General features: G+C 35.5%; 1 long non-coding RNA gene across 5 annotated transcripts; it reads right to left on the reverse strand.

The window, feature by feature from the left end:
* Positions 1 to 807: 807 nt before the first annotated feature.
* On the reverse strand, positions 808 to 8,395 carry LOC138313816 (uncharacterized). 5 transcript variants are annotated; one of them, XR_011207266.1, is made up of 4 exons: positions 8,146 to 8,394; positions 3,702 to 3,833; positions 1,742 to 1,962; positions 808 to 831 (listed from the first exon to the last, which is right to left on the reverse strand). It is a non-coding gene; the product is annotated as an uncharacterized lncRNA (long non-coding RNA). The 5 variants fall into 5 exon arrangements; XR_011207267.1 differs by lacking the exon at positions 808 to 831 and adding an exon at positions 5,359 to 5,526 and having other exon boundaries at positions 1,486 to 1,962; positions 8,146 to 8,395; XR_011207264.1 differs by lacking the exon at positions 808 to 831 and having other exon boundaries at positions 1,486 to 1,962; positions 8,146 to 8,395.
* Positions 8,396 to 9,256: the final 861 nt, after the last annotated feature.

A 9,256-nucleotide genomic window follows, 5' to 3' on the forward strand; every position in this document is an offset into this window, starting at 1 on the left:
TTGTCCCTTTAAGACATAGGTGTGTGATAATCATACACAAATATATATAGACTTTACATTGATAAGAACTACTAATCATACTCATAAATCATATACAGATAAAAATATTCTGTCATATTTTTTTTTCAAAACAATTGCCATATCTTCTTGTCATATTAGAGTTTTAGTACATAACGTGACCTTTTCTCACGTTTTCATTGGTTCAGTCCCAGGCACTATTTAGCCATAGTCCCGGGACAATGGTTTCCCCGTGGGATACAATGGTTTCCCGTGGGATTATGGCATGGGTTTGGCATGCTTTTTGTTATGTACGTCGACATTGAAAAAAATGACGTCACTGTCGCTATTTTTTGCGCTGTTCACTGGCAAACAAGCTATATGCAGACGACGTTTTGGCAAAACACTATGATGTCATGGTTTGAAAAACTTGAATGCTGAGGAATTTACACAGGAAAAAAACGGCTCGGGTACTATGCCATACCTTGACAACACTATAAAACAATAATGCCCTCAAAAGAAATAGTAATAGCTGAAATGATATGTTGAACTCGTTGAATGACTCTAGAATGAAAGCCAGAAATAAGTAGTACATTCTCATCTATGAAGATGATAGTTGACCAGCAAATCCTCTTGATGCGGACAGGCTTCTCCACGTCATCACGAGAATTGAAGTAGCTCTGGAGGGCTGGCCAGTGATCTAGGAGGCACTTCACTTTACACACTTCTCAAGGCTCAACCAATGGGTAGAGCAATGTTTCAGTATCTTGGTTGGCTCCACATCACAAAACTTTGTAAATTCTATGTACAATGTACTTCTCTTTCCTGCCTGAGCTGAAAATATATAATTTAACATATTTCTCAGTTAAATAATTAAAGATGTTCCCTAATGAATTGTTTGTTTCCCCTTTAACAACCCATACCAGTGTTGGGTAGGTAGGTAGTTTTTTTTTTTTTTTTTGATTAGACAACAAATACCTCAAGTTATTAGTTTTCTTTCTAAAACTGAAGTTATAAAAGCATAAAATGTATTATAAGAAAAAGAAACAAAACAGAGAAAACAAAGAAAAATTAGAAATGAAAAAATATTTTTGGTATGGAAAATGCCAATAAAATATTTTGGGTAGGGAGTGTTTTGGTGGGTAGGTCGGAAAGGGGAAACAAACAATATTTTATTTTAAGCCCCACCACCGACAGAGCATAAATGATTCTTATCAGTTTTAACAACGATTGGTATTTAATCATGTATATATATATGTCTGACTAACACAAAAAAACAATTTAATTTTGCTTTCGGTTGCATGCGCAATCAGTACCTCATTCCATATAGGACATAGTGCCATCAATTTTTTTCCGGACGCAAGTAATTATTGTTTAATATTTTTATCTTGAAGTAAAATTAGAAGCTGAAACTTTTCAATAGTGGTAATGGTGTACAGTAAGTAACTTTTGTAACTGAAGAAAAAATACTAATTCGTCTGCTAATGTTTTTTATTGTAAAAAAAAATTCCATTTGTCAGAGGTGGAGCATCTTTAACATTCCCACAGTTTCAATCTATCATCTCAACAAACACCCACTGAAATATCTTCACTGAATGATAAATGTTATAAATACATGTTTTCAAGTGGGACTATATGATATTAACACACATTACATCATATGAGATCTTTGTCTTAAAAGTTTAAATCTTATAAAGAATTTGGGAACCAATTACCTCAAGCAATGTATACAAATTATATGTACCTCTAATAGAAGGTGTCCACCAATAGATCCTCGATGGGCATAGGCAGGGTCTTGACAGCTGCCACAGTGCACAGGTTGCTCAGATGGCAGCTACATCCAATATCAAAAATATAAGGGTGTTTTCTCTTTGATGTAGGTCATCAGAGTTGTGTCTACCTTTCATAACAGAGTAGTTGTCTGGGACAAAGGAAATAACATTCTGTAAAGGATTATCATGATTCCTGCAAAAAAAAAAAAAAAAAAAAAAAAATAAAAGGAAAAAAAAAAAAGAATCAGTTACAAATCAAAATTACAATAGTCTTAACTAAATATCTATTAGCCAGTTAAGCACAGCAAAATTTATTGAATCTAGGAAATTTATTATTTGAAATCAAAAATAACATATCTGGATATCGATTTCATATTTTTAATCATTTACGGTAGTTTTCTGCGTATTGCCAGCGGGCTATACAATTTTTTATATCAGAAGATGCCTAATGCAGGCTATCTGCCGATGCGGGCTATCTGTGAAAACTATTACCAAATTATAACAAGAGATCCCAGAGGGAGCTTGGTGCCCACCAAAGATTGATCTATGTCTGACAATTGTCAGATGGATCTTTTCTCTACTTTCCAAACTTCAACTATCAAAATCAAAGATGGCGGCCTGTCGGCCATCTTGTTGACCGATCGGTCCCAAAATGCACAACTAGGACCTGAGGAGAACCTACATATGGAATTTGAGACAGATCCTTGCAGTACTTACTGAAAAATAGTGGTAACAAACTTCAACAATCAAAATTCAAGATGGCGACTGGCATGGTCAGCCATTTTGTTGACCGATCGGTCACAAATGTCAGTATGCACAACTAGGGCCCAAGAGGAACCTTCATGTCTTATTTGAGAATTATCCCTTTAGTACTTTCTGAGAAACAGTGGAAACAATTTTTTACTACCAAAATCCAAGATGGCTGCCTGATCCCTTTAGTACTTAATGAGAAACAGTGATAACAAACTTTAACTATCAAAATCCAAGATGGCTGCCTGGTGGCCATCTTGTTTACCGATTGATGCCAAAATGCAAAATGCATAACTAGCTATAGGGCCCTTGGAGAACCTACATATGAAATTTGAGAAAGATCCCTTCATCACTTTCTGAGAAATAGCGATAACAAGAATTATTAACGGACGGACTACAGACGAAAAGCGTTTTTGAATAGCCCACCATCTGCTGATGGTGGGCTAAAAATATGCGGGCTATACATGTATGTTGGAAATAGTTCAGGTAACCCTCTCACTATTCTAAAATATTTTTGTATGAGCTATTTTTCCTTGCATTTAAAACCTATTTCCAAAGAAAAAAATATGTTATTGATAGCTTTACATATCTTTGAATAAACCTATAGCCCTTTCGAAATGAAATGACTATAAAGCATATATATATGTGTATATATATAGACTCATGAACCATTATTAGTATATCATATACTACATATGTCCTGTCAAAAATCAACTGTATTTTCAAGGATTACATCAAAGTATAACCCGAAGGCAATCTGACTGTGTGGGTTATCTGTAATTTATTTTTCAAAATCATAGAGAATGCTTGATTTTGCTTCCCCTGGGCTATACCCCGGCGCGGGTTATATGCAGGTAATTACAGTAATTTTCTTTTTACATTCAAATTCCAACAAGATGGGTTTTTTACATACAGGCTATAGCTTACTTCATTTATTTTAGAACTTAATACCTTATGAAAGATATCCTTACAAGAACATTTGTTGAAGGTATATTTGCAGACGTTCTGAGAATTGCTGACGTTACAAATAGGCATGGCCAGGGACCGTGAGACAGTCCTGCTGTTTAAGAAATGAACCATTACTGCTAGATCTCAGGTGCTGAACTACTTCCTGCTCTAACGTTGGGGCCAGGGCTTTCTTCACTAGCATGGTGGTCTTTGTTTGACTACAGGCAAACTTACAGGAAATCTTAAGCTTGATATCGGGAAACATTTTCTTGTAGATCTTTGTGAAATGATCAGCAACATATGCATTGTAGGGAAGATTGTGCTCTGCCAAGAAGTCACAAAATAGGGTCTATGCTGTGGTGACATCTACAATAAAAAAATATGCATTATAAGGAGGCTAAGTCGATTTAAGTATTAATGACAGATTTATTAAATATTAATTTCTCTAAAAAAATTAATATCTGATATCAGTTTTGCTTTGGTTTGACTGTTACTTTGATGTCAATTTAAAATGAATAACTTATTAATAATTTAAAAACAAGCAGACATTTTGCACTCAATCAAATCTATTAATGTTTTAACACATTGAAACCAATAATACTTATATAGAATATGTAAAATGATCTGACTGTGAATCCTCGTTTTACCCGAAGGCATTGATCCTGACATTATCTTATGTATGCAACCAGTGTATCCAGTTATATTCCCTGCCTCTATAATACATGTTGATCGAGTTGAATGACATCAATGACCTGACAGTACTAGTGAAGGCATACATGATTGTGTCCATGAGTCAGATGTTGACAATACCGGTACTTATATATAATTTTAGGCAATAGTTATACAATATGTACATGTGTTTCTGAGATGGATTCCAAAAAAATATAGATCTTTTTAAATTTGTTTCAATACTAAACTAATGGAATCAATATTGACAATAAATAAAAAAAAATATCAATGACAACCCTATTGCTAATTAATATACACATATCTAATGGACAACAAATTGCAAGCATACGAACAATATGTTCCTAAGATCTCTAAACATATATATAAATGCAATTCATAATTCTTTATGATTCTATATACTTATTTACAAGACAATTGTACAAGTGTATCTGTATATAATAATATTAATATGAACGAAAATGTTCATGAGAGAAATCCAGTTCCTCAATTATTAAAAACCAACAGTCAGTGAATGATCATTGGAAATCCAATATTTGGGAAGTTCAGCCCTACCTACAATGACATCACAACACTTAAAAAGTTATAGTGTCTATATATCCTGGTGTTAGACTTGTAATGTGTACATACCCCTGGTTCTAGACTTATAGTGTCTACATAAACATGGTGTTATACCTATTTTTTTCTGAGACCACAGGAAATTGGTCTATAATATATAAATCTACTTAATTAGTCTAGTATAAATTAGTGTAACCCTGGTCAATACCAGCAGCAATATATTGCTTGGCTAGAGAGAACTTTTCTTTAGCTCCATCGGTTGAGTGTCAGACTAGTAATCATGAGGTTCTGAGTTCGAACCCTGGCATAGGCAGGTATTAAATTTATTGTAAATCCTGCACCCTGTTACATTGGCTCCCATGTAGGGACTCGGGAATGATACTTCACAATACCTGCGAAGGAATCGTTGTGACCCCTAGAAACTCGAGGACGAGTTGATACCTGGAGGGGGAGTATGTAACCCTGGTCAATACTAGCGCTCGGCTAGAGAGAACTTCTCTTTAGCTCAATCGGTTGAGCGTCAGACTAGTAATCATGAGGTTCTGAGTTCAAACCCTGGCAGAGGCAGGTATTAGATTTATTATAAATCCTGCACCCTGTTACATTGGCTCCCACGTAGGGACTCGGGAATGATACTTCACAATACCTGCAAAGGAATCGTTGTGACCCCTGGAAACTCGAGGACGAGTTGATACCTGGAGGGGGAGTATGTAACCCTGGTCAATACTAGCGCTCGGCTAGAGAGAACTTCTCTTTAGCTCAATCGGTTGAGCGTCAGACTGGTAATCCAGAGCTGAGGTCCCGAGTTCGATCCCTGGCAGAGGCAGATATTAAATTTATTGTAAAATCCTGGTAATGTTGGGAATAGGTTGAAATTTCATGGTCGATCATCAGTTTTATTTAACCAATCAATGATCGATTAAAATCGATTACTTTATTCCTTGATGTATAAACAAATTTCATATAAAAAAATCCTTCAAAGGCTTACGATTGCGAGGCCTCTCGGTGCTGTCATTTTTTTATGTCGCTTGATTTTCTTCACTTTATACTTTGTTTTATCATGGTGTCCTAAAATTCTGATGAAACTCGATTACAGATTGCTTACTCGATTAATTGATCAAACACCTCGAACCAACGATACTCGACGAACTCGACTAATCGGAACGCCACTATAAGTTACGTTATTAAAGCTGACAATGCAAGGTAAAAAATATTCAAATGATTAAAAATAAAGTATACATGTACTTGTATTTCAAGAATCGTTATGAGACATTCCCCTGTCAAGGACAGCCATTTTTGTTTTACATTCAGACACGCTTACCGACCCCTATATAAAGCGTGTGAAATTAATTGACACACCTGCGCTCAGTCTACACATGTACATTTACTCCTAGCGTTTGTCCACTGTGCATCACCTACTAATATGTAAACAAAGTCGTTACCTGTAATGCTGTATGGGGCTTAATTGTTTTAACAAACAAGAGGCCCAAGGGCCTTAACGGTCATCTGACTACCTTGGCAATAATCATATAGGAAATTAATTAGATATAGTGTCATGGTAGCCATCTTCGATTTGGGATCAACCAGAGATGTAACAACACTTTGTCCGGACCTTGTCAGGATCATTTCATGCAAGTTTCAGCCAAATCGCACCAGTAGAACTTGAGAAGAAGTTCAAAATGTGTTTTCAAGATGGCGGCTGTGGCGGCCATCTTGGATTTCGGATCGACCCGAAAAATAAGAACACTTTGTCGGGACCATGTCAGGATCATTTCAGGCAAGTTTCAGCCAAATCACACTGGTAGAACTTGAGTTCAAAATGTGAAAAGTTAACGAACGGCGGATGGCGCACGGCAGACGACGACGGACGAAACATGACGACTATAGGTCATCCTGACCTTTCGGGTCAGATGACCTAAAAAACACGTCAACTAAAGCTGAATAGAATTCCAAATAATAATCCGTCCACATATTGCCATGTACATCATCATACTCGATGCACTCAACTGGCCATGTGCACGTGACTACCTGTCCAGAACGAGTGACATGTGCGCATAAAACCTAAATGTATATTGAAAATTTATATTAGCTTGTATTGGACATAATGGCACTTATTCACATACCACGGATACCCGTTAATGTTTGTGCAGGACTATTGTTTCTATTGGTAATGGAATGACGTCAAAACACAATATCGTGTACGCATGCTAACGTCATTTCAGCGGGGAGATTACGAAGTTCGCTACTTAAAATAGGGGGTTGGCCAGTGAAGGTAACTAATTTAAGCAGAGCAGAAAGAAAAATGGCTGACACTTCCTTGGATACGACACTGACATAACTGAGGTATATCTCATCACAGGAGCTTGATATTCTGTCAATAATATTTAGTATAAATATATAAAAAAATACCCCTATATGTTTTTTTAACTATAGGGGTATTTTTTTTATATATATATTTATACTAGACTAAGTAGATAAGAGCGCAGCTCTCTGCTTGGCCTTAGAGCGAAGCTCTACTAACCATAATACGTGTGTGAGCATAAAGATTCCAATACATTCCAGTACCCCTTGGACTTTGAAATTGTGTCCCGCAGGAAAAGTCTCGTGCCTCCATGTAGGCAGCCATGTTTTAATTCTCGTTATCAGCACGACGAGATTTGAAATTTCTTTACTAGACGAAATGTGTTATCAGTATACGTTTTAAAATTACTGTACGTAGTTTTAATTTACACATATACAAGAACAACGCAATAAATGTACTGGTCCAATATATACTGTGTATGTTCTAAAGCGCACGGAACCGTCAGCAGTGACGTCACAAAACCTGACGCCAAAGATGACAGCACAGATTCGCGCATATTTTTGATAGCATTTGCATCTGATAGAAACAAGATTGAAGTATATTGAACTATTCCATTTGGATTATTTTGAATTCTCTCTAACTATCGATAGTATGTCAATGTCAGTGAAATATTTTATTGTTAATCTCGTAGAAAAAATATAGACAATATAAAGTTATGATGTTATAATCTTTTACATGTAGCTGCGCTCTTCTGAGGCTTTGCCTTAAATTCATATTATATTATAGACAGAACGTCAAGTTCCTGTGGTCTCAGAAACAATTTTCGAAAGAAAAAAAATTTCATTAGTCCTACAGTAGACCTAACCTTATATATTTTTTTAGCTTCAAATGCATACTTTTTAACTTGCATTGTCAGCTTTAGGGCTTACATAGACATAAGACCTACTTGGTATGTAGCAGTGTCATTAAACATTGATATTCAACATCTTTTATAGGTAATTTTTCGTCCAGTAGGCCTATATTTTTGTGAGGAAAACAATAGTTTTGAGGAGAGTAGGCCTAGTTACTGTACTTGTCCCTTAACTGTACAGTACATCGCAGGAATTTCGAAATGCTGTATCATTTGCTTACCTTCTGTTCAGCGACTTAACGTTTGGCTAGCTGTTGATACAGGCATGGCTACTGGCATTACGTAAGACGTTCTGATGTTATCCTCAGTCTAGGCATACTACGAAGCGTAGGCAATATGGCGGCGATCGATGTTATTCAAAACCGGAAGCGGTACTGTAGTTTTTTTATTGGTCCACCAATGAGATACAGTCTCTCAAATACTCATTTAAATACTTTTACAAATATGGTCATCCGTGGTTTGGGACCATCGCTCGAGTGTTATAGTAACACCTTTTGAAATATTGGTTGCCATGGTAACAAAACGGAGGCTTCTGATTGGCTGATGTTTAAATGATCTCAGAATTAAGTGAAAATTGGTCTATAGAGGTTACGAGGTATGCTGAATAACGTGGTATCACTTTCAAAAAGATTGGTTGTCATGGAAACTAAATAGAGGTCTCCGATTTGTTGAAATTTATATATTGTCAGAAAATTGGTACATATAGGTTATGGGGTATGCCGAATGAGATAGTCAGTTTTAAAAATCTTGTTGCCATTGTTTCGAAATAAAAGCCATCTGATTGGTCAAAATTAAAACTGTATCCTTTGTGCTGCTGGTATTATTTTTTGATTATACATATTTTATTTCAAAATCAAATGTAACCATTTTTCCCTCTTTGATCATTTTTAATTCAATTTAAAATAGTTTTATCTACATAAGTGAGATTGGTAATCTTACTTTGTACCTTTTGAGTTTAAGTTGCTGACGAAAATATACTTCTTTCCAATAATGAATAGGTTTCTGACATGAAAAAAGAAACTATTTGTTTCATCCAAAAGCATTTCTTATTGTTAGGCGTTTTGTACTGTTAGGGAAAACGCATGAATAAAAATGCAATAACTTTAGACTACATATGTTAGCTAAAAAAAAAAAATATCACTAACTGTTGTTTTTTTTGGTCAACTAGGGCAAATATTGATTTTTTTTTTTAAATTCCCCTCGCTACATTTCAGCCTATGAAATGCTATTTTAACGGATTTCAATTTTTTTGAAAAAGTATCTGTTATAAGATTATACCTATACCAGGTTATTAAAATGGTTTAAAAGTGTGGACAAAATCGATAGCATGAC

This window comes from Argopecten irradians, unplaced genomic scaffold (assembly GCF_041381155.1).
Source record: "Argopecten irradians isolate NY unplaced genomic scaffold, Ai_NY scaffold_0953, whole genome shotgun sequence".
In the NCBI taxonomy this organism is placed as follows: domain Eukaryota; kingdom Metazoa; phylum Mollusca; class Bivalvia; order Pectinida; family Pectinidae; genus Argopecten; species Argopecten irradians.